Source organism: Zalophus californianus, chromosome X (genome assembly GCF_009762305.2).
Source record: "Zalophus californianus isolate mZalCal1 chromosome X, mZalCal1.pri.v2, whole genome shotgun sequence".
NCBI classification, from domain to species: Eukaryota; Metazoa; Chordata; class Mammalia; order Carnivora; family Otariidae; genus Zalophus; species Zalophus californianus.
The window spans coordinates 103071403-103097819 of NC_045612.1; the positions used below are offsets into that span (position 1 = coordinate 103071403).

Below are 26417 nucleotides of genomic sequence, written 5' to 3' on the forward strand. Positions count from 1 at the left end.
TGAGAGGGGAGAGGGTCAGAGGGAGAAGCAGACTCCCTGCCGAGCAGGGAGCCCAATGCTGGACTCGATCCCGGGACTCCAGGATCATGACCTGAGCCGGAGGCAGTAGCTTAACCAGCTGAGCCACCCAGGCGCCCATCTGTATATATTTTTTTATAAAAATTATACACATTTAGTATATATAACTTAATGAGTTCAGAGGTAAGTTTCTGTATGTATCTTAAAAGTCCCCAAGACATTATTTTATACAGTGTTTTGTTAGGTTTTAAACTGCTTACTTAAACTTTCATGGTTCTTCATTCTTTTCTGCATCTCTGACCTTCTAATTTGGATCAGTTTTCTTTGGCTTTATGATCTTTTGGGTTTGCTGGAAGTTAATTCTGTTTTTATTTGTCTGAAAATATATTTCATTTCCATTCTTTTTTTTTTTTTAAAGATTTTATTTATTTGACAGAGACACAGAGAGAGAGGGAACACAAGCAGGGGGTGGGAGAGGGAGAAGCAGGCTTCCCGCTGAGTGGGGAGCCCGATGCAGGGCTCGATCCCAGGACTCTGGGATCATGACCTGAGCCGAAGGGGGCAGACGCTTAATGACTGAGCCACCCAGGTGCCCCTCATTTCCATTCTTGATGGGTATTTTCTCTGCAGTGGAATACTAGGCAGCTGTTTTTCTTTCTGCTCCCTAGAGATTGTTTTAGCTTCCATGTTTGTTGTTGCAAATTAAGCTATCTTCGTGTTGTTAATTTGAAAGTAATTGCCTCCCCCCCCCATGCATTTAAGTTTTTCTTTGTTGATTGTGAGCTTGGAATTCATTGATAATTTTTTTTAAGATTATTTATTTGAGAGAGAGCACAGGAGTGGGTGGAGGTACAGAGGGAGAGGAAGAAACAGACTCCCTGCCTAACAGGGAGCTTGACGCCGGGCTTGATCCCAGTACCCCGGGATCATGACCTGAGTGGAAGGCAGATGCTTAACTGACTGAACCACCCAGGGGCTCCCATTGAGAATCTTAAGTTTGTGGTTTGACTTCATATATCATTTTTGGAAAATTTCAGCTACTCAAATACTGCTTCTTCCTCACTGTTTTTTTCTCCTGGTAGTCCAATTAACTGTGTTGTAGGTAGACCTTCTACTTTTTCTTCCCGATCTGTCTTCTGATTTACTGTCTCAACCATCGGTCTGATTTACTATCTCACTGGCTTTTTAAACCTGTATATTGAATTCTTAATTTCGGTTTTTATATTTTTCAGTAACAGAATTACTTTTTATTTCTTTTTTTTAAAATCTGCTACATCACTTTTTATGGTATTTTAGTTCATTGCTAAGATCGAGGTGTAATTTAAAAATCTCTGTTCGGTAATTCCAGTATTTGTAGTCCCTGTGAGTCACTTTTTGTTGTTTTGTTTGCTATTTCTATGGCTTTTGATCTTGTTCTCTTGTCTCCTCAAGTGCCCAGTTCTCTTCAATTGTATGCTGGGCATTGGATTTGAAAAATTATTTTACAAATTATTTGAGACCAAGGATACCTTCCAGAAAGGATTTATTTTTGTGGCATCTGCTTTTTTTTTTTTTTTTAAGAGAGAGAGAGAGAGAGGAGGGGCAGAGGGAGAGAATCTTAAGCAGGCTCCATGCCCAGTGCAGAGCCCAACAGAGGGCTCGATCTCACAACCCTGAGATCATGACCTGAGCCAAAATCAAGAGTTGGATGCTTAACCGCTTGAGCCCCATATTTTTGTGGCATCTGCTTGAGAGAATCCAGGATTACTTAGTCTCATCTCAACTTTCAAGATTTTTCTGGGCCAACCAGATGAATCAAGGCCAAATTGCATTCAGTGTATGGACTGATTCATTTCTGATTCACCCTTACTAATAAGGTGCTGCTCCTCAGATTCCTAACCTGAAGGTGGGAGAAGAGGATTTTCTTTCATTCTTCTCAGCCTGTCAGATACAGTTTAACCTCCGTTTCTTCTGGATTGTTGGGCTAACTTCTCAGAATTTTCTGGTTCTCTAATCAGTCCAAAAGCACTATCCTGTTGGTTCTTCAATCCTTTACAAAAGTCATTTCTTATATTTTGTGCAGCTCTGTTTTTACATGTCTTTAGCAGAAAGGTTGGTTCAGATCACCTGATGTGCCATAAGCAAGAGAGGAGGTCCTTTTGTTGTCTCTTTATGGCAGAATATGATTTTGTCATGTTTCTCTAAGAGTTCAGACTCAGCCCCTAGTTCACTAGTTTTCTTTTATGTAATTGTACGTGTAATTGTACTCACTTTGATACTTTTGTACATTTGTATTAAAAGGTTATATTCTGTGTGTGTGTGTGTGTGTGTGTGTGTGTGTGTGTAAATATAAAGTTTTACCAGAATACTCAGTGTTTTAAGTCTCTTCAGTGTTGGGCAGTTTCTAGACCTTGACAATGGACACATTTGTTATATTTAAGTTTCAGCCAAAAATAGTGTCTGCAATGAGTCTCAGAACGTGGAATCCCTCTTCATTGCTGTTGAAATTGGGGATGTGCAACATCAACTAATTTTTTTTAATGTCGTGGAAAAGAATGCTTTCCTAGCTACACTTTTATCATTACATATGTCTTAGTTTATCTGTTTGTAGGTAAGATATATATCTGTCCTTTTGAAATAGAAAGATGCCGTTGTGCAGAGATTCCTTTTTGCTGTCCTATGAGAGCTCTCAAACAGCCTCATAAATTAATATAGTCCTTTACAAGTGAGAACCATTTTCCTTCTTTGTGTAGTTTCCATAATAGCCTTGTGAGGTGGTGTGATAGTTATGTGGTATTACACAAAGGATTAGGAAACAGGACCTAAGAGAAGTTAAGTGATTTGTCTGTGGCCCTACACCTGGTTAAGGACAATGACCACTAGAGCGTTTTTTCATCTCTTGTGACCTGTTAAAGCTTGCCTATAGATACTCACTGATTGCCCAGTTTTGTCATGTTATGCTTTTTTCTTTCTGTAAACTAAATGATAGAATGACTTCATGACTCGTCTTAAGGATTGAGACAGTTGGGAGATTACTCCTTCATATCCGATCCTCACTGACTTCCCCCCGCCCCGGCCATTTCTAGAACATGGTTCCACTAAGCTCTGGAATTTGCCAACTCCTTTGCCCTCGTGGAAAGCTTGCTTTGTCACTAGTCTTTTCTCTTTCCCACATGTACAGTCAGTCCCTTTCCCTCTCTTTAGACATGTTTCAGTTTTTCCAGTTCTGAGAGATACCTTTTTTTTCCCTAACACATTTGCCATCCTTGTCATTTTTATGGTTAAAATCAAACTCTCTAACTCCTTTACTGGGTATCTTCTGTAAGGCTTCTTATTCTCTAATCACTCTTGATTAAGATCCTAGTGAAAATCTTGTTTGCTCTGGGGGCTCCTGAGTGGCTCAGTCATTAAGCGTCTGCCTTCGGCTCAGGTCATGATCCCGGGGTCCTGGGATCGAGCCCTGCATCGGGCTCCCCGCTCGGTGGGAAGCCTGCTTCTCCCTCTCCCACTCCCCCTGCTTATATTCCCTCTCTCGCTGTGTCTCTCTCTGTCAAATAAATAAATAAAATCTTTAAAAAAAAAATCTTGTTTGCTCTGATCATGTGAATCTTAGGGAGAACAAAAAGCTTTTCTGCCTTGGACCCTTTTTGCAGTGTTAGAGTCAGTGCTTCACCTGAAGTATGGTGGTGCCTCTGCTTCTGCATGGTGCTCACATCTCATTTTCAGTGCCCTTGTTATGGTAACCTTGAACAGTTATATTAGGTCTGTGAATGTCAGATGTCCTTGTTTACTTGGAGTATACTCAGTCACATAGTGTTCGTTTACTACATATTAAAGGGTATGAGGATGTGGCCTCAAATTCAATATTACTCCATTTTTTTTCAAGAACTATTTTTTTATTATTATTTTTTAAAGATTTTATTTACTTATTTGAGAGAGAGAATGAGAGATAGCACGAGAGGGAAGAGGGTCAGAGGGAGAAGCAGACTCCCTGCTGAGAAGGGAGTCCGATGTGGGACCCGATCCCGGGACTCCAGGATCATGACCTGAGCCGAAGGCAGTCGCTTAACCAACTGAGCCACCCAGGCGCCCCTCTCTTTTTTTTTTTTTTAAGATTATTTATTTATTTATTTGAGAGAGAGGGAATGAGAGCCAGAGAGCAGGAGAGGGAAGAGGGTCAGAGGGAGAAGCAGACTCCCTGCTGAGCAGGGAGCCCGATGCGGGACTCGATCCCGGGACTCCAGGATCATGACCTGAGCCGAAGGCAGTTGCTTAACCAACTGAGCCACCCAGGCGCCCAAGAACTATTTTTTTAAATCCCTGTAAGGATTCTTTTCTTGAAAGCTCATTTATTAGTTTTGCCTCCTGTCCCACTGACAAATCTGTCATGCTCTGAAATGTTGATGGAGGGGCGCCTGGGTGGCTCAGGTGGTTAGGCATCAGACTCTTGCTTTCAGCTCAGGTCATGGTCCCAGGGTCGTGAGATTTGAGCCCCGTATGGGGCTCTGCACTCTGTGGGGAGTCTCCTCTCCCTCAGCCTCTGCCCTCTGTCCCTCTTTGGGTGCTCGCTCGCTCTCTTTCTCTCAGATCTTAAAAAAAATAAAATAAAATGTTGATAGAACTGTGACTGGTGCCATTATCTTTTGAATATCCTCATCAGAACATTTGCATTTTTTCCCTTCCTTTTTTAAACTCCTGTATCTATTTTGTTGTCTGCTTTTTCTTCAGTAAACTTGATTTACCTGAACCCATCTCTCCCTTCTCTGAACTGTGTGTTACTAGGGTATGCAGTATGTTCTTTTTCACCAGCTCAAGTGGAAGCTTTAAAACAGGGCATGGGCTTCACAGTCTTCCTTTATCACTTATTGCAGAACATTGCGTATAATAACTTTTCATTAAATATGTAGATTAATATGTGTAATATAATCAGTTATAAATGATAATGTGATAATTATAATTAATAGGATTACTAATTTTAATATTAATATTAAACTGATATTTAAATTGAACAGTGTTGGCTTTTTAAGGATTTTCTCTCTGGACTGCCTTAAGAAGCCTTGTAGTAGTTTTATATCCCCAGCTTCTTTTTCTGCAGTCTCTGTACAAAATAATGAAAATGATCAACTTTTAAATGTTAATTTGAATTCATTGATGTTTTCTCCTTAAAGGACTCCGCAGTTACTCCTAGTTGATTGCTTTTTATTTTTGCCTTTTTATTTGTGAACATTTCGAAATGTACACAAATTACGTTTAGGGAACCTCTGTGCTGAGGTCATCAACATTTCACCATACTTGTTTCCTCTTCCCCCAGCCCACTAGTTTGCTGAGAATTTATAGCATATCTTTTTTTTTTTTTTTAAGATTTTATTTATTTATTTGACAGCGAGAGAGGGAACACAAGCAGGGGGAGTGGGAGAGGGAGAAGCAGGCCTCCCGCGGAGCAGGGAGCCAGATGCGGCTCGATCCCAGGACCCTGGGATCATGACCTGAGGCGAAGGCAGACGCTTAACGACTGAGCCACCCAGGTGCCCCTATAGCATATCTAAGACATTGTTTTATTCCTAAGTAATATGTCTCTAAAATAGCACCTTTTCTTGCATTACTGCAATAATGCATTATCATATACAACACACCTGATAATGATTTCTTAATAGCTGATATATTTTGTCCATGTTCAAGTTTCCCTGGTTCTCTAAAAATTTTTTTTATATAGTTTGATTTGTCAGAGGGCTCAGGTGATAACATCCTGATCCCTTCATGAAGCCCCACTTTTTACCTAATTCTTTTACTAGCCATTGATTACCAATGCGTGGATTAGTTATTTAATTAAAAATTAAAAAATTGAGGGGCGCCTGGATGGCTGAGTTGGTAGAGCATGTGACTCTTGATCTTGGGGTTATGTGTTCAAGTCCCACGTAGGGCATAGGGTTTACTTATTAATAGATAAATAAATAAATAAAAGTAGTGATTGTTCTAGTTTGGTCACTTCTGCCATTATTAGCTGTAATCTTTCTCTGTAGAAGAATTTTTCCTCATTCAGTAGGGCTACTTGGTTAACCTAAAATATCTCGACAGTTCTTGAGTTGTTAATAACTCCTTTTGGGGAACTGAAGACTGCTTTCTTCTTTTTTAAATTGATGTATAAGTAGTGTACAATGTTACATTAGTTTCAGGTGTCCAATACATTGATTCAACAATTCTGTGTATTACTCAGTGCTCACCACAAGTGTAGTTACCATCTGTCACCAAACAACATCATTACAGTATTACCATATTCCCTATGTTACTTTTCATTTCAGTGACTTATTTTATAACTAGAAGTTTGCACATCTTACTCCCCTTTGTCTGTTTCACCCATTCCCCCCACCCACCTCCCCTATGGCAACCATCAGTTTGTTCTCTGCATTTGAGTGTTTTATTGTTTGTTTTGCTTTTTAGATTCTATATGTAAGTGAAATCATACGGTATTTGTCTTTCTCTGATTTATTTCACTTAGCACAATACCTTCTAGGTCCCATCCATGTTGTCTCAAATGGCAAGATACCATTTATTTTAAAATATTTTTTAAAAAAATTTATTTATTTGACAGAGAGAGACACAGGGAGGGAACACAAGCGGGGGGAGTGGGAGAGGGAGAAGCAGGCCTCCCGCGGAGCAGGGAGCCCGATGTGGGGCTCCATCCCAGGACCCTGGGATCATGACCTGAGCCAAAGGCAGATGCTTAACAACTGAGCCACCCAGGCACCCCGGCAAGATACCATTTTTTATGATTGAATAATACTCGATCATACACACACATGCACGCATACACACACACACATACATGCTATATCTTCTTCATTTGTTCATTCATCTACAGATGGACAGTTGAGTTGCTTCCATATCTTGGCTATTGTAAATAATGCCGCAGTAAACATAAGGGTGCATGTATTTTTTTCGAATTAATGTTTTCATTTTCTTTGGGTAAGTACCCAGTAGTGGAATTTCTATTTTTAATTTTTTGGGGAACCTCCATACTGTTTTCCACCGTGCCTATACCCATTTACCTTTCCACCAACAGTGAATGAAGATTCCCTTTTCTCTACATCCTTCCCAACACTTGTTATTTCTTGTCATTTTGATAATAGCTATTCTGACAGGTTTAAGGTGGTATCTCATTGTGATTTGCATTTCCCTGATCACTGAGAATCTTTTTATGTGTCAGCCATTTGTATGTCTTCTTTGGAAAAATGTCCATTCAGGTCTTCTCATTTTTTAATCAGATTATTTCAGGGTTTTTTTGGCCTTGAGTTGTTAGAAGTTCTTTTTATATTTTGGATATTAGCCCCTTATCAGTAAATATCATTTGCAAGCATCTTTTCCCATTCAGTAGGTTGCCTTTTCATTTTGTTAATGCTTTTCTTTGTTGTGTAAAAGTTTTTTATTTTGGTGTAGTTCCAATAGTTTAATTATGCTTTTGTTTCCCTTGCCTGGGGGACATATGTAGAAAAATGTTGCTAAGGCTGATGTCAAAGAAATTACTAGCTATGTTTTCTTCGAGGAGTTTTGTATTTTCAGGTCTTACATTTAGGTCTTCAATCCATTTTGAGTTTATTTTTGTGTATGGTGTAAGAAAGTGGTCCATTTTCGTTGTTTAGCATGTAGCTGTTCAGTTTTCCCAGCACCATTTATTAGAGAGACTCCTTTCCCCATTGTATACCCATGCCTCCTTTGTCATGGCTTAATTGACTAAGTGTGGGTTTATTTCTGGGCTCTCTATTCTGTTTCTTTGATCTATGTGTCTGTTTTTGTGCCAGTACCATAGTGTTATTACAGCTTTATAGTATGTCCTGATATCTGGGATTGTAATACCTCCAGCTTTGTTCTTTCTCAAGATTGCTTTGGCTATTCAGAGTCTTTTGTGGCTCCATAGAGATTTTATTATTATTTGTTCTAGTTCTTTGAAAAGCACTCCTGGTGTTTCAGTAGGGATTACACTGAATGTATAGATTTCTTAGGGTATTATGGATATTTAAAAAATATTCTAATCCATCAGTACAAAGTATCCTTCCATTTGTGTCTCTTCAGTTTCTTTCATTGGTGTTTTATAGTTTTCAGAGTATAGGTCTTTCACCTTCTTGGTTAAGTTTATTCCTAGGTGTTTTATTCTCTTTGGTGCAATTGTAAATGGAATTATTTTTATTTCTGTTTCTACTACTTCATTATTAGTGTATAGAAATGCAACAGATTTCTGTATATTAATTTTATATCCTGCAATTTACTGATTCATTTATCAATTCTAATAATTTTTTGGTGAAGCCTTTAGGGTTTTTTCTATATAGTATCATGTCATCTGCAGATAGTGAGTTTTACTTTTCCCCTACCACTTTGGTGCCTTTTTTTTTTTTTTCTTTTTCTTGTCTGATTGCTCTGACTAGGACTTCCAGGTCTATGTTGAGCAAAAGTGTTGAGCGTGGACATCCTTGTCTTGTTCCTGATCTTAGAGGAAAAGCTCTCACTTTTTTGTCATTGAGTATGCTGTTAGCTGTGGGTTTTTATATATGGCTTTTATTGTACTGAGGTATGTTCTCTCATCCTACTTTGTTGGGAGTGTTTATTGTGGGTGGATGTTGTACTCTGTCAAGTGCTTTTTCTGCATCTGTTGAGATGATCATAAGGTTTTTATCCTTTCTCTTGGTTATTTGATGTATCTCATTGATTTGTGAATATTGTAGCACCTTTGCATCCCTGGAATAAATCCTACTGATCACAGTGAATGATTCTTTTAATGTAATAATGAATTTGGTTTGCTCATATTTTGTTGAGGATTTTTGCATCTGTGTTCATCAGGGATATTGCTGTCTAATTTTCTTATTGTATTATCTTTGTCTGGTTTTGGTATCAGGGTAATGCTGGTGTCATAGAATGATTATGGAAGTTTTCCTTCACTATTTTTTGGAATACTTTGTGCAGGATAGGTATTAACTCTTTAAATGTTTGGTAGAATTCACCTGTGAAGCTGTCTGGTCCTAGACTTGTTTTTTGTAAGTTTTTTGATTACTAATTCAGTTTTATTGCTACTATAGTAATCATTCTGTTCAAATATTCTATTTCTTCTTGATTCAGTTTTGGAAGATTATACGTTTCTAGGAATTTAGCCATCTCTTCTAGGTTGTCCATTTTCATGCTGCATAGTTTTGGTGGTAGTCTCTTACAGTCCTTTGTGTTTTTGTGGTGTCAGTTGTTACTTCTCTTTCATTTCTGATTTTATTGATTTGAGCTCTCTTCTTTTTCTTGATGAATCTGGCTAAAGATTTATCAATTTTATCTTTTTCAAGAACCAGCTCCTGGTTTCATTGATCTTTTTTTATTGTAATTTTAGTCTCTATGTCATTTATTTTTCCTGTAACCTTTATTTACTTCTTTCTACTAGTTTTGGGCCTTGTTTTTTTCTAGCTTTCTTAGGAGTAAGGTTAGGTTGTTTATCTGACATTTTTCTCATTTCTTCAGGAAGGCTTGTATTGCTATAAACTTCCCTCTTAGAAGTGCTTTTACTGCATCCCAGAGATTTTGGACCAGCATATTTTCATCTTCATATGTCTCCATGTATTTTTTGATTTCCCATTTGATTTCTTGGTTGACCCGTTTTTTAGTAGCATGTTGTTTAGCCTAAATGTATTTGTGTTTTTCCAGACTTTTTTCTTGTAATTCATTTGTAGTTTCATACTGTTTTTGTCAGAAAAGATGGTTGATGTGTTTTCAGTTTTCTTGAAATTATTGAGACTTGTTTTGTGGCCTTACATGATATCTTCTGGAGAATGTTCCATGTGCACTTGAAAAGAATGTTATTCTGTTGTTTTTGGATGGAATGGTCTGTGTTTATCTGTTAGGTCTATCTGGTCTAATGTGCCGTTTAAAGCCATTCTTTCCTTTTCATTTTCTATCTGAATGAACTATCTGTTGATATAAGTGGGGTGTTAAAGTCTGCTACTATTATTTTGTTACTGTCCGTTTCTCCCTTTCTGTCTGTTAATAATTGTTTTATGTATTTTGGTGCACCTATGTTGGGTGCAAAGATGCGTACAATTGTTATATCCTCTTATTGCATTGTTTCCTTTGTCATTATGTAGTGCCTTTCTTTGTCTTTTGCTACAGTCTTAAAGTCTGTTTTGTCTGCTGTAGGTATTGCTAGTCTGACTTTTGTACACAGTAAGCTTTTTTTTTTTTTTTTTTTTAATTGGCTCTGGAGCCCAACACAGGGCCTGAACCCACAGCCCGAGCTCAAGACCTGATCTGAGATCACGAGTCAGGTGGTTAACCGACTGAGCCACCCAGGTGCCCCTGCTACCCTGGCTTTTTTTTCCCTCACTTGATTTGTATGATAAATGCTTTTCCATCCCTTCACTTTCAGTCTGCATGTGTCTTTAGTTCTAAAGTGACTCTCTTGTAGACCGTGTATAGATGGATCCTGTTTTTTTAATTCATTGAGTGACCCTGTATCTTTTTTTTTTAAATTAAGTAGGCCTCACACCCAGTATGAGGCTTGAACTCATGACCCTGAAATCAAGAGTTACATGCTGTACTGATAGCCAGCCAGGCACCCCTTAACCTTGTATCTTTTTATTGGAGCTTTAGGCCATTTACATTTAAAGTAATTATTGATAGGTATGTACTTATTTCTGCTTTCCTCTTTATATAAGGCTATTATTTCACTGAGGCTTATGATCAAGTATTTTTCTTTTTTCATGTTTTTGAGTGATAGATGAATGACTCTGTGAGTTGGGTTATGGGGAGGGCCTCCCATTCTTTAGTGAGCAGTTGTAATTCTATTGAGAAGGTATAGCAGGTGACAAAGAACCATATACCCTGTTTGCTGTTGGGCTTTGCAGTGAGGATGTGGTGCTCATTTGGGGTGTGGAAACCTAAAAAATTCCTTTACTTTACCAGAGAATAACTTAGACTTGGTATGGAGTCATTTAAATTTTAAGACCTATGGCTCTTAAAGAGCCTGAAACCCATTAATTTTTTTTTTTTTAAGATTTTACTTATTTATTTATTTAACAGAGATAGCACAAGTAGGCAGAGCGGCAGACAGAGGGAGAGGGAGAAGCAGGCTCTCCGCTGAGCAGGGAGCCCGATGCGGGGCTCGATCCCAGGACCCCGGGATCATGACCCGAGCCGAAGGCAGCCGCTTAACCGACTGAGCCACCCAGGTGCCCCCAAACCCATTAAATTTTAATGGCTAGTATAAATGGGGAGCTGTAGGGATCCCTGATGGTTTGCCAGGAATGCAGTTAAAGTTCCTCTTGCTAGCTTTTTGTGAAGACGAAACGTCAGAAAAGCTTTGCCCTAACCCTAACTCTCTGCTGTTGCCGGCTCTCCCTTAGGTACTGGAAATGACTTAGTGGGAAGGGGAACACGGTGACTGATACAGTCAGGTGAACTTTCTTTTAGTATTGTTGGAACGTCAACTTTATTCTCTGGAATTTCAGGTAGTAAAGCAGTACGAACAGCTGCTTTCTCTTTCATGACCTTACATTTATTTGCTGTATAACTTGCTCATGCTCTTTTCTTTAAACCTTTCATAGTTGAAATCTTACCTGTTGGGTCTTTCATTTTTTTAGGATAGTGTCTGCAGCCTTCTCTCAAGTTTTTCACCGTGAATTGTTGTGTGTCGAACTGGACAAGGTATCTTAGTTGAAGCTTCATCATTTGAAACATTGGAGGTAAGGAGTGTGTATTTATATATATATATCTTTATTTCCGTAGTTATTAGAACAACAACCTTTTTTGAAACCTGTATTGCTGTTAACGTGTTTGTTTATCTTGCCCCCTCACTCCCATCCCTTTCGTGCATTGAATAGCAAGGATGAGAAAATAGAAGATGTCCAGGTAACCTCAGACGTCCAGGCCCTAATTCAGGACCCTAAGGAGGTCTTTGTAGATTTCATTGTTTTAATTAGAAACCTCAACAGCCAACGGAAGGGTAATTTAGCAGTTGATTTTGAATTAAAGGGGCAAATCCCACCCAGGTTCCAGACACCCAGTGGTTGTGGCTGGAGCTCAGTAGAGCTTCAAAGACCTGCCCTCAGGAGTAACTGAGTGTGATGTGTGCATATGCTGATCTTCCAACTTCCTAGTTTTTATTGTAATTTTTCTTACAGGTCTGTGTTCAACAACCGAGTTGTATAGATGATAAATCTAGTATTATAAACAAATACGGGTATAATTTTTTAAAGTATTGTAGCATCATTCTTGCTTTGAGCCATTGATCTGTTTCAAGAAAGACTGTATAATAATATCACCTTTGATTTCTATCTAGATAGTTTGTTTTTCCACCTTATACAAACGTTCCCACTCTTTTAAAACATCTGTTTCCTAGTGTAATAACGTGTGGGTGTGTGTTGTGAATTAAACACTGGACAAGATGTTATGAGGCCTGTTTTATAAATTTAGCTTTTTTAGCAAATTTTAAAATCCCTGTGGCCTTCAGTTACCTTCTTGTGTAAAACAAGGGGATTGTACTGAGGTTGGATTCAGGGTTTCTCAACCTTGGCACTATTGACATTTGGGGCCAGATAATTCTTTGGTTTCAGGGGCTGTCCTGTGCCTGTAGGATGTTGAGCAGTGTCCTTGGCCTCTGCCTACCAAATGCCAGTAGCATCTCGCTCCACTATGACAACTAAAATTGTCTCCAGACATTTTCAAATGTGCCTTTTTGGGCAAAATCATCCCCACTTGGGAGCCACTTGGTTACATGATGTGTAGAGTTCCTTCCAACTTTCTATTTCTATTGTTTTTATTTCAAAAAATCCTGTTCTTTGCAACCTAGCTTAAATGTCATCTCTTCAATGAAGCTTTCCTTCATGCTCTTTTTCCTTGTCTTACTTTAATTGTTTCTGTATCTGACAACTTATAGGACTTAATCCCACTCTACTCTGTCATTGTGTTTCTTTGAGGGCATGGGTCTTCTCTACCTCTAAGCTGTGTGCTCAGATTTTGTTAAATGAATGAACAGTGGATTTGGGAGGATTATCAGGTTTGTCATTGTTAAATAAATGATTATAAATGATATTTTTGTTCATCTTTCCTACCTTTCCAGTAGGAAATTCCCATAGTTTGTGATCTTGAATTTCTGGGTTTAGGAAACTGATTACTTAAAAAAAATCTTTTTAGATGGCAGGAAGCTCCCGTAGTATGTGAGGGAGCCACACAAAACACATCGAGGCTGCATTTGAGAAAGATAAAGTCACACAAAAATTCATAACATAAAGAGATGTTTTGGCTTTTATATCCGGATGTTTCTCAGCTCCATTTGGTTAGAAAGCTGCCATCTATTCAGATAAAAGTAAAATGGAAAGGTAGTAAATATTCTTTCTTACATAACCTATAATACCTTGCTATATTGTAAGTCAGTATTTCTCATAGCAACCCACAGTAAAACAAAAAAATAAAAAACAACACATTTAAATCATGATTTAATACATATCCACACCTCAAACAATTTTTTTTTTTTTTTTAAAGATTTTATTTATTTATTTGAGAGAGAGAATGAGAGATAGAAAGCACGAGAAGGAAGAGGGTCAGAGGGAGAAGCAGACTCCCTGCTGAGCAGGGAGCCCGATGCGGGACTCGATCCCGGGACTCTAGGATCATGACCTGAGCCGAAGGCAGTCGCTTAACCAACTGAGCCACCCAGGCGCCCTCAAACAAGTTTTTTGAACCACTGTTGACCATTACTGCGTATAAAGCACTCTGATACTTTCTATGACATTTCTTTTTTTTCTTAAATACTTGTCATCACCCAATAAATTTATTACACAATTCACTAATAGGCCACAACTTACCATTTGAAAAACACCGTTCTAAGTAATCTCTTTAATAAAATGTGGATATGATCTGCCTCTAGCATGTGTTACCAGTCAGTTGTCCTGTCTTTCTTTTTAAATAATGCCATTTAAGAATTGACCTAATGAAGACCTTGGAGGGAGGGACGGCAGGCCAAGAGAGCGGCACCCGGGTCCAGTGCTGAGCCTGAGCCCGCCGGACGGGAGGCAGCCCAGCCGCAGCCTCGACCTTGGCCCTGCCAGCATGGCTGGCTGGACTGTGTGGACTGAGACCTAGAGCTGGGGTAAGGATGACATCAAGAAAGGGATGGCAACCATCGAGAAGGTCTGGAGATGGGAGAGGTCCTGGGTGACTTTGGGCGACACTTCCCTTCATATCTTCAAGTGGGTGCTAGTGGTGGATCTCCAGGAGGAAGAGCGACAGAGGGCAGCTGGGCAGGTGGGGGTGCAGAGAAATCCTCAGGCCTAGAGTGGCAGGGCAGGGGCACCAGTCCCCGGGCGCAGGGTGGCCCTCCTCATCCTGCTGGATGCCCCTGAGAACCATAAGCAGTTTCCATTCAGGAGGCTCCCTGCACAAGGGCACCAAGCCCAGCCCTGGGGGCATCTGCCAGCCCAGCTGCCCTTTGTCACTTGCCAGACCACCAGAAGGGGTCCCAGAGGATGCTCGGCCCCCGTGGCTGGGCTAAAGAGAGCAATCCCAGGAGCATTACTGCAGGCAGCACCGATGAACCCCAGTGCTGACCAAGGAGGATTCTGTTCCGGAATTGCTGGAGGCTTAGGCCTTTGGAGTTTACCCTGTCTTTGAGCTAGTGCCGCCTGTCCCCAGGGCAGACCACGGTGACTCAGAGGTCACCCCCTCCCCCTACTCAAGCACATCTGCCCAAATGCCCCTGACCCCTGAGAAGCCAGCCTGTCTGTCCTGTCGCCTGAGAAGCCCCTTTGGCTTTTTACAAATAAACACCCTTTTGTTTAAAAAAAGAACAAAAACAAAAAAAACCCTTGAAACACCTTGATTCCCAATTAATGTAAAATCCTGTATTTTGTCATTTATCCTAAGTATTTAGTGTACACAAGGCACTGTTGGTTTTTTGTTCTCAAGATTTACAGTGATAATACCTAGAGGAGAAGAAAAAATTAAAAAACATTATTTTAGGTGCTCATAGTGGTAATAAAGGCATGACTTTTTGGGCATTTAGGAAGGGGAGAAAGCTGTGGTGATTTAGGTCACTGGGAGAGAGTTAGCATGAATGTGGGGTAGATTTTGCATTGTCATATCAGAGATCTGAAAAAGCTATTACATGTGGTAGAAAACAGCATTCATGTAGGTGCCCAGGACTTTTGCTCATTTTTTGGGTAATGTTTAAGATAAAGTAATTGCGAAATTAAAAAATAAAAAAAAATATGGTAAAGTGCTGAAAATATACAGATAAACAGGGTATGTTAACTCTCCTGTGGTTATCAAATCCAAAGTTGACATTGGATTATTAGGTTTACTGGGATGAAGGTATGGTAGTTCCCCCCCTTTATCCATAGGGAATACGTTCGAAGATACCCAGTGGATCCCCCAAACTGCAGATAGTACCAAACCCCATAATACTATGTTTTGTTTTGTTTTTAAGATTTTATTTATTTATTTGACAGAGACAGCGAGAGAGGGAACACAATCGGGGGAGCCGGAGAGGGAGAAGCAGACTGCCCGCTGAGCAGGGAGTCCAACGCGAGGCTTGATCCCAGGACACCGGGATCATGACCTGAGCCGAAGGCACACATTTAATGCCTGAGCCACCCAGGCGTCCCTACTCTGTTTTTTTCTGTATATAACCTGTGATAAAGTTTGTAAAGTAGGGACAGGAAGAGATTAATAGTCATAAAATAGAATATTTATGACTGTATACTGTAATGAAAGTTATGTGAATGTGGCGTCTCTCTTAAAATAGCTTATTTTGGGGTGCCTGGGTGGCTCAGTTGGTTAAGCGACTGCCTTCAGCTCAAGTCGTGATCCTGGAGTCCCGGGATCGAGTCCCGCATCAGGCTTCCTGCTTAGCGGTGAGTCTGCTTCTCCCTCTGACCTCTCCCCTCTCGTGCTGTCTCTCATTTTCTCTCTCTCTCTCAAATAAATAAATAAAATCTTAAAAAGAAATAGCTTATTTTAGGGGTGCCTGTGTGGCTCAGTCAGTGAAGCGTCTGCCTTCGGCTCAGGTCATGGTCCTGGGGTCCTGGGATCGAGCCCTGCGTCGGGCTCCCTGCCCAACCAGGAGCCTGCTTCTCTTTCTTCCCCTCTCTCCTGCTCTTGCTCTCTCTCTCTCTCTGAAATAAATAAATAAAATATTTTAAAAAAGCTTATTGTACTGTACTCACCCTTCTTATGATGATGTGAGATGATAAAATGCCTATTGATCTACAGTGGGATGAGTGGCATAGGCACTGTGACATAGCGTTAGGTCACTGTTGATCTTCTGATGCTATGTTGAAAGGTGAATCCTCTGCTTCTGACTGCAGTTGACCACGGGTAACTGAAACTGCAGGAGGCGAAACCACGTGTAAGAGGGGACTATTGTAGTTTCTGAATGATGGGGAGAGAGAGTGCTCATCTGTCAAAATAAGCCAGTCAGGTTACTGTTCTTTATATAAATTGCTCTTCATGGAACAGAAATGGGTTATATTACAGTTAGCATTTTTTAAAAAAAGATACTTATTATTTTGGCCGTACAATTTAAAGTTTCCTACATGCTTGCAGGGCCTGGGCTTCATCCTTTTTTCTATAAATAGATGGGGGCTCAGGATGCTACGTCACAACCAGGTGTGCTACAAAAGCCTTAAGAAAACAAATCGTGGGTTATTTTTTTATTTTTCTGGACTGCTGCTGTCTTCTTGGGATAATGTAGAATTTTGTTACTGTAGAAAATACTTGTGATCTAAAAGAAAAGAAGATGATTTAGCTTGTGATGATACTTGGGAAGGAACCACCTGCCCTAAAAGTGTGGTATAGCATCCTGTGTGCTGTTACCTAAAAGCACCAGAAGTCTTGAGTTTTTGTCATGTTTCCATACTGAGTTAGGAAGTTAGCAAAAGGATAACTAACTCCTCATTTTGTCACCTTTCTAGACTACTGAAAAGAAGGTGCTTTTAGAGCTGGAGATGTGAATAAGACTCCTGTGCCAGAGATCATAAATCATCTTGAGGTAAATTTTTTAAAATTAAGTAGATTGTTTTATACAGTTTTATTTTTACAGAAAAACTGAGAGGATAATACAGAGAGTTCCCATATGCCCAGCACCCAGTTTCTTTTTATTATTAATAGATGACCTTGGCATGGTACGTTTGTTACTGTTAATTAACCAATATTGAAACACTGTTATTAGCTAAAGTCCATAGTTCACTCCCTTTTCCTTACTTTTTAACTAATGTATTTTTTCTGTTTTAGGATCCCGCCAGGATGACGTTTAGTTGTCATGTCTCCTTAGGCTCTTCTTGCTGTGACAATTTCTCAGACTTTCATTGGTTTGATGACCTTGTCAGTTGTGAGGAGAACTGATCAGGTATTTTGTAGAATGTCCCTCAATCGGGATTTGTCTGATGTTTTTCTCATTGTTAGACTGGTGTTCTGGGTTTTGTAGGGGAAGACCACAGAGGTAAAGTGCCATTCTTATATTCTTGTCACATCACGTCAAGAGTATGTACTGTCAACATGATTTGTCACTGTTAACATTGGCTTTGGTCACCCGGCTGAGAAGGTTTATGTCCGCTTTCTCCATTCTCCACTCTAATGTTACTTTTTTTTTTTTTTTTTAATTCTCTTTTGTACTGTGTTGTTTGGAATGAAGGCACTGTGTAGTCACCACTTAAGGAGTCGGAAGTTATACGGCATCTCCTTTCGGGTGTTCTACATAAATTATTGGGAATTCTTCTGAATGGGAGATTGTCTCTTCTCCCCTGTTTGCTCATTTATTTAGTCATTTCTTTGTATCATTAGAGGTTTATGGATAATTATTTTATACTTTGGGTCATATTGCATTACTACTTTATTTGTTTTGTTGCTTAAATTTTTCTAGCCTTGGCCATTGATGAGCTCTTTTGGTTGGCGCATGTGTTACCCTAACATGCCCCCATTATCATGGGGTGGGGTTCCTTTTGAGCACCTCCTTACTGTTTTAGTTCTAGAATCAGCCATTTCTCCTCAAAGCCCTGGTTTCTTTTATTAGAGAATGCTAATGTTATTAGAAATCAAGATCTGAGTACGAGGTAGGCTCATTGCTACTTTGGGGGGGATGGTGTTTCTAGGTTCTGTTAGCTGAAATCCCACGTATACACTATCTGTATGTTTATGCATGTCTATACATGTTTCTCTGTATCTGTTTTTATATATCTATATCAATATTAAGCTAAACATGAGTTTTTACTGATGTCTTCAACCTAATCCATTACCACATGGATCATTCTAGCCTTCTCTCCTTGCTTGTCTGTAACGTTTCCCAGACAGTGAGAAACCTGGCTCTCACCATTCACCATCAATGTACTTAATTGTTCACTCCTGGTACATATGTAATAATATACAGATATATATCAGTTTTGTTAACTTCTACCTCAATGGGAAACAGCTTTATTAACTAGAGTACATTGCTTATGTACACTTCCTTTTGCCTTTACTTTAGTCTTACAAATGCCACTCATTTCCAAAGTTATGTAGGTCAGCACCTTTCCCCCCCACCCTCTGGAATGACATTGTTTCATGCATTTGTAATACAGTTAGATTACATCAGATGGTGTCTATTCCTTCCTGGGATCCCCTGACCTACTAAATGATCTTAAATTTGCATGCTTTAAGGTTCACTCTTGGGGCGCCTGGGTGGCTCAGTTGGTTAGGCGTCTGACTCTTGATTTTGGCTCAGGTCATGATCTCAGGGTCATGAGACTGAGCCCTGCATCAGGCTCCGGGCTGGGCGTGGAGCCTTCTTAAGATTCTTTCTCTCCCTTTCCCTTGCTCCTTGCCTCCTCAGAAAGAAAAAGGGTTCACTCTTTGTGTTATAAAGTTCTGTGGGTTTTGACAAGTACATGATGTTATGTATCTATTATTAGAGTATTATACAAAATAATTTCACCCCCTTAAAATTGCTTATGCTTCATCTATGAACCCTCCCCACAAACCCCTGGAAACCACTGATCTTTTTACTGTCTCTATAGTTTTGCCTTTTCCAGAATGTTCTTGAGATATTTTTAAAGTCACTTTATAAAGGAAACCTTTGATTTTTCTAACCTAGATACCATTTTTTTCCTACCACCAATTCAGTATTCCTAAATGAACAAAATATTTCTAGTAAGAATCAAGGCTTTCCCATTTCTTTTTTCATATACCACTCTATAAGGGCATTTTGCTTTATTTTTTAATATCCTACTTCTTTGGGGCACGTGGGTGGTTCAGTCGATGGAAGATGCGGCTCCTGATTTCGGGGTCATGAGTTTGAACCCCATTTTGTGCATAGAGCTGACTTAAAAACTAATAATTGGGGCACCTGGGTGGCTCAGTCAGTTGGGCATCTGGCTCTTAGTTTCGGCTCGGGTTATGATCTCCTAGGTTGTGGGATCAAGCCCCGTGTCAGGCTCCCCACTGGGCTGGGAGTCTGCTTCAGGATTCTCTCCATCTGCCCCTCCCCACTGCTGGCTCGAGCTCCCTCCCTCCCCCCTCTCTCTCCAAAAAATAATTTTTTTAAAAAAATAAAGAGTAAAAAACAAATACTCATATCCTGCTTTTTTGTTTCCATACTCAGAATTGGGAGAAGATCCCAAGTACCTTTATTTTTATTTTTGTTGGGGAGGTCGTGGGGTGCGGCAGGAGTGGCACATATCATGGGTTCTGTAGAGGTGGCAGCTAGCAAGCAGATACTCACTTGGGAGGACAGGTGCTCATTTTAAATTTAAACAATATGGGGGCGCTTGGGTGGCTCAGTCAGTTAAGTGTCTGCCTTCGGCTCAGGTCATGATCCCAGGTGGGCTCCCTGCTCAGCCCGGAGCCTGCTTCTGTCTCTGCCCCTTCCCCTGCTCATGTGCTCACTCGCGCTGTCTCTCTCTCTGTCTGAAATAAATGAGTAAAATCTTTTAAAAAAAACAAAAAAAACTGAATATGCTTCTATTTGTTTCTGGGGGACTATATTTAACATGAAAATGCTTTTGATTATTTTAATATAAATACTGATCCGTAGTATATCTCCTTTGAGAATATGTAAGATAGATGCAGTGAATATGTGACTGTTTCAGAATGGTTTCCATTGTAATCAAAATCCTGTGGGTTGATTGTCTTTGAAATTATTTGGAGGGCTCATTTAGGGGAAATAACAAGTATCATATTCCTATCCCTTCCTTGTCATTTAGTTGCACCTTTACATATATGCATGAAAAATCTTGAAATTGGAACCCTTACCTCTACCAGTAAAAGATCATTAGTTACGCTCCACTACTGGCCACTTCTTGTTGCTGCTTACCTAGAAGAATTTACTATTTAATACAAAAACCCCTTCTGTTTTATAATCAGGTTTTGATTTAAACTGTCTTTAAGGGCGCCTGGGTGGCTCAGTTGGTTAAGCGACTGCCTTTGGCTCAGGTCATGATCCTGGAGTCCCAGGATCGAGTCCCACATCAGGCTCCCCGCTCAGCGGGGAGTCTGCTTCTCCCTCTGACCCTCTCCCCTCTCATGCTCTATCTCATTCTCTCTCTCAAATAAATAAATAAAATCTTTAAAAAAAAAATAAACTGTCTTTAAGAGTTTTGACATCATCAGAGTCCTACCATGTAGCCAGAAGTATAGGAGAATAATGTTCGTTTACTAGCTTTGCTGCTTTTTGACTCTGTGACTACAGGCAAATTATTTACTCTCTCTGAGCCTCACATTTCCTCATTTGTAAAATGTGGATGATATTATTTGCCTCTCCTGTGGGATAAGGGGGATTAAATGAGACAAAGCACTTAGCCTGGTGCCTGGTACATACATATGGCTCAATAAATACCATCTAAAACCAAAACTTCCAAAGCAACAAGAATATGGGTAAAAATTCCAAAGGTTTATATGAGTATACATGTTTTTGTTCACTGGTTATTGGCTGGGCCAGACTAATCAGAAAAATGAATGATTCCTTTCCTTAAAAGTTCTCTCAAGGCCAGGCTAACTTTTCCTCAAACCTCAGCAGTGTTCACCTCGCCAAACTTAAGATGCTAGCAGCGGCTGTCAGCCTGAGATACTGTTGTCTCTCTAGGGACCACCTGGGGGCGCTCCTGGCATTTTACAGGCCAGGATGCTAACCACCTTGTGACACATGGGGCAAGCTTGCATGATGAAGCATTATTGTACCCTAAATTACCATATCAGTAGCCGACTGTCGAGACACACTAGACTAGACTGATACAGTACTGGCTTTAAACCTTTTATGGAACATATTGCAGGTGGCACAGACCCTGCTGGTATGCCAGTGGGTGAGGCGACCTCAGGCCTCTGTGTCTGGGACGGCCTAGGGAGTGTGGACAGTAGGCAGGCTGGAAAGTACGTGTCCCTTCTACAGGGTGCAGCCATGCCTTAGCTGTAGCCAGTTGCCCGCTATTGCTGTAGCTTCTGATTTTTTCGGAGAAAAGTTGGGTATCCAGGTTGTTAGGTAAAATTTCTCTATTTTAAAGTGTGGCTCCGGGCACCTGGCTGGCTCAGTCAGTGGAGCACGTGACTCTTGATCTCCGGGTTGTGTGAGTTCGAACCCCACTTTGGGTGTAGAGATGACTTAAAGAAATAAAGAATCTTCAAAAAAATAAAAAAAAATGTGGCTCAGCTTTTTTCTTTAACACTACTGAGGTCGTCAAACCAAGCAGATCAGTGGGCTGGATTTGGCCTACAGACCATTGGTTTGTAACCTCTGCTATAATTATTTTAGGAAGTGAGCTAAAATGTGGCAGAAGTAAACACTCAGGCCTATAACCGCACAACCCTGCATATTTGCTGATCTCAGAAAATATTTGCTGTGGAAACAAAGCACTAGGTGTGAGGTCATTTTCTAGAGTGTGGAGAATGGCAGCATTAGAACAGAGCTTTGGGGGAGCTTTCTCTCTGTTTGGGAGGAGGAATTCTGTTGGAGAAATCCCAGTAGCTGCTTTCTGAGGATCAGAACCCACTGCACCTTGTGGTGCTGGCACTCCTGAATGGGGGTGGGGCTAGCTGCACCCCTGGAAGAAGGCTCAGAGTGATTCCACCACTGAGCCTAGCGTCTGGGCCCCCTACTCTCCATCCTGCCCTCAGAAATTGGGAGTTGCCCGCAAAGCTGACAGACCACAAAGGCTCCACCCTGTAGAACTTCTTGGTTTATGTGGCTTTAGAACCCTATGATGATCGTGGGGTTTATGCCTTTAGTATTTCTTCTTATTTTTGATCTAGGGTTACCGCCTACACAGCTCCACAAGCCACAGCTGTGGCCATCTGTGCTTTGGTGGGGGTGTTTCAAGGGTGTCCCAGGAGTTAGGTCACAGCCAGCCTAGCCAGCACAATTCAGATACTGCTTGAGTCCTCTGGTTGGTTTCAGATCATCACTCATCACTTTAGAATTGTATAAAAAGAAGCAGCCTGTTAAAAGGTTGAGAAACAAACTCCGTATCTATTAAGCATAGTTGTTGCATACACTGATAATATCTGGACAAGAATAGATGGTGTGTTTTGATGTGCATCACATCGAAATCTATAATATAAGATACTATAGGCCAGTGTTTCATCTTAGTTGTATGCTGTGGGATTACATGCAAAAACGTAGTGTAGTACTTTATTTTAAAACTTTGTTTTTTAGGGAGACAGGCTCATCTTACTTGCTACAATACTTTCTATTTGTAAACTATCTGTTTTAACCTCTCAGCAGAAAGGAAATTGCTTTTTTTAAAGAAGAATTTTAACATTTTTTTAATCATCAGGAAATTATTCAGAGAGTTATATATTGTGAAATACTTAATGATTATCCATGTCAGTTAGTGCTTATGAGCATGACTGTTTGTATAGGGCAGAGTGCTAACCACTGTTCAGATTACGTACATAATCCTTTAAAGAGAAGACATTTTCATATTTGCTGTGAAAAGTAGGTCTGCTGTTAATCATCTTTTCAGGGGACGCCTGGGTGGCTCAGTTGGTTAAGCGTCTGCCTTTGGCTCAGGTCATAATCCCAGGGTCCTGGGACTGAGCCCCACGGCAGGGAGCCCGCTTCTCCCTCTCTCTCTCTGCTGCTCCCCTTGCTTGTGCTCTCTCTCTCTCTTTGTCAAATAAATAAGTAAAATTTAAATCATCTTTTCAGATGGTAGCCATCTTTGTGGGTAAGTTGTTGGCTTTGATTTTAAAGATGATTTTTAATATGTTATTTTCAAAGGCAAGTATTTGTAACTCTTAAGGGCAAATTTTGTCCTTTTAGCTCTGCCTCTTACATGTCCTACAACAGCTTATTTATACAAGGGTTCTTTGCACCCCTCTCAGCCCTTCACCTCCCACCCCTGTAACCCCCTTTTTGGATGATAAGTTGATGGGGGTTTCTTGTCTTTTTTCCCCCAAAGAAAGGCGCTCATCCTCACCCTACTGGCAGTGTCCTTGATACCTACCAGTGACATGGTGGAAAGAACACAGCCTTTGGAGAAGGCAGGCTTGGATTTGAGTCATGATTCTGCCATATGCCCATTCTGTGAGGTTGTTTCCTTATTTTTTAAAATTTTTTATTTTTTTAAAGATTTTTATTTATTTATTTGACAGAGACATAACAAGAGAGGGAATACAAGCAGGGGGAGTGGGAGAGGGAGAAGCAGGCTTCCTGCCGAGCAGGAAGCCCGATGCGGGGCTCAATCCCAGGAGCCCGGGATCATGACCTGAGCTGAAGGCAGACGCTTAACCGACTGAGCCACCCAGGCGCCCTGAGGTTGTTTTCTTATTTGTAAGCTAGAGGTAATCACAGCTACCTTGGAGGGCACAGTTGTTCAGTAAATGGTATCTGATAGCAGTAGTAGTGAAATTAATGGTAACTTTGGCGTTGGTGGCTCCTGAGGTTTTAAAGGTGGACAGAGCTGGCGGAGAGCTAGCAGCTCCCAAGAGCTCAGAACTGGACAGAACCCAAACTCTTGCTTGACGCCTGAAGCGTCTTTGTTTTTGTTTACCCTTGTCGCCTTTTCTTCTTCGTAAGAAGGCAGTTGTATTATCCTTATATTTTAAAGACTTGAAATTAGGGTTGAGAAATGAATAAAACTGTTCTTTGGAACCACTAGAGAAGCTTGAGTTAAGCTTTTGGGTGCTTCAGAAACTCTTTTTTGATGACAGTTAAATAGCTATCAAGTGTTCTGAATATGGTTAGCCCCTCAAGTATTGAAGTATCATTTCCTGGTGGGAAACTTGTCATCATTTCTGTAAATACAAGCAGATTTGATGACTTAAGGTCATTCTTACCATTAAATTCAGTGAATTTCATTTTTCTTTTCTATTTCACCTAACAAATGTTCATTGAATACCTAGTCTGTGCCAGACCCTGTGCCTAATCAGTTGTATACCCTCAAAGGAGATACTGAATTATAGAATCTAAGAGTTGTAGGTCTTAGCCTTTTAATTGAATGAAAATCCTAAAGCCTTAGAGCTGTGCTGTCCAGTAAGGTAGCCACTGCTACCTGCAGGTAACTGCTGACTACTTGAAATGTGGCCAGTCTGAATTGTGATGTGCTGTTCGTATAAAATGCACACTGGATCTCAAGGACCTCGTTGGAGAGAAATATGTAAAGTAGCTCATCAGTGATTTTTATATTCATCATATATTAAAACAATAGTATTTTTGATATATCAGATTAAATAAAATATATTGAAATTTCACCTTTGCTTTTTCCTTCATGTGGCTACTAGAACATTTAAAGGGACTTGCATTATATTTTTATTAGTGCTGTCTTAGACCTTCAGTGACTTGGCAGGGTTATTCATCTAGGACTCCTTTGGCTAGTGCAAATTATAGATCACCTTACTGTGAAAATGGCAGATAATGGTTGTTTTGATGAAAATGGTGGGTAATTCAAACAGGTTTAAAGATTTTATTTATTTGAGAGAGCGCGCAAGCTAGAGGGAGAGGGAGAGAGAATCTGAAGCAGACTACTCGCTGAGCACAGAGTCCAACGCGGGTCCCGATCTCATGACCATGAGATCATGACCTGAGTTGAAACCCAGAGTTGGCCACTTAACCGACAGAACCATTCAGGCGCCCCCGAACAGGTTTGAATTGACCCTAAGGACTAAAGTTAACCCTAAAGACTTTGAAATAATGTACATTTTAAATTAAGCCTGGATTGTTAATCTGGTAGAATATTTTAGCTTTTCAGATTTGGGATATTTTAAGAGTAGAAAACTGGAAAAACATACTCAAAGAATTAGTAGCTTAAATCTATTTTCCCTTTTTCCTAAGCATTCATAAATTATTCTACAGAGGTGATCCCTGTATCTCCCAATATTTTTTGGGGGGTGTGCATAGGAGGTACAGGACAAGGTTGGTCTATATATTTTTTATTTTATTAGGTAAATTGGTTTGGTATAGTAAAAGTGACTCTTCGTTATTTAACAGACATATGAGCAAGTATGAGCTCAGGCTCTGGAAATGCAGGGGTGAACAAAGCATAGCCCTTGACTAGAACTACAGCCTTTTTGTTTTGTTTTGACTTTTTATTTGGAAATAATTCCAGAGGTACAGAGTTGCAAGAGTAAAAATTTTTACAAAGAGCACCTTATATCCTTGATGCATATTGGCCTATTAATATTTCCCCTGTTGGCTTTATTTGTGCCCTCGTTCTGTGCATGTATGTGTGTGTGTGTTTGTGTACAGGCATACATGTACACATACATGGTATATTTTTTTTCCTGAATCATTTTGAGAGTAAGTTGTCATACTGTTTACCCCTAAATATTTCACTGCCTAATTTCCAAAACTAAGTGTAGTCTCACATAGAACCATAGCACAGTTAGCAATTCAGTAAACTTAGTAAGTTCAATAAATTAAACATAATGGAATACTTTTCATAATCTACCATCTTTCAATTTTGTCAATTGATCCATTCTTTTTAAAAATTTTTTATTATGTTAATCACCATACGTTACATCATTAGTTTTTGAATTGATCCATTCTTTTATAACATTTTCCCCACTTAGTGTAGGACCCAGTCTAGGAATTTTATTAGATTAAGTTGTCATGTACTCTGTCTCCTTTAATCTGTGGTATTTTTCTTGCCTTTTTCTTTTATGACATTGGCTTTTTTAAGATGACATTCTCACCCTGTTTCCACCCCTCTTTTTTTTTTTTTAAATAGAACATTTATCATTTTGGCTTGTCTTTTTCCTCATAAGTTTCAGGTTCCGCATTCCTTTTTTTTTAAGATTTTATTTATTTGAGAGAGAGAGAGTACAAGCAGGGGGAATAGAAGGCAGAGGGAGAGGGAGAAGCAGGTTCCCCCACTGAGCAGGGAGCGTGACGCAGGACTCGATCCCAGGACCCTGGGATCATGACCTGAGCCGAAGATGGAAGGCGGGTGCTTAACTGCCTGAGCCACGCAGGCACCCCTCAGGTTCTGCATTCCTGACTG

The 26417-nt window shown here is 40.1% G+C and overlaps 1 protein-coding gene and 1 pseudogene across 10 annotated transcripts in view; both read left to right on the forward strand.

Moving 5' to 3' along the window:
* Positions 1–26417, forward strand: part of TAB3 (TGF-beta activated kinase 1 (MAP3K7) binding protein 3) — an 88332-nt gene that overhangs the window by 20046 nt on the left and 41869 nt on the right. For 6 of the 10 annotated variants that reach the window (XR_004819819.1, XR_004819818.1, XM_035725576.1 and 3 more), the window contains exons 2-4: positions 11601–11702; positions 16929–17005; positions 17248–17362. The gene's annotated coding sequence lies outside the window, so the exon portion shown is untranslated. Of the gene's footprint in view, positions 1–11600; positions 11703–13981; positions 14108–16928; positions 17006–17247; positions 17363–26417 lie in introns of those variants that run through there. The other 4 variants (XM_027608272.2, XM_027608273.2, XM_027608274.2 and 1 more) reach the window with 4 other exon arrangements.
* Positions 14068–14724, forward strand: LOC113930784 (annotated as a pseudogene).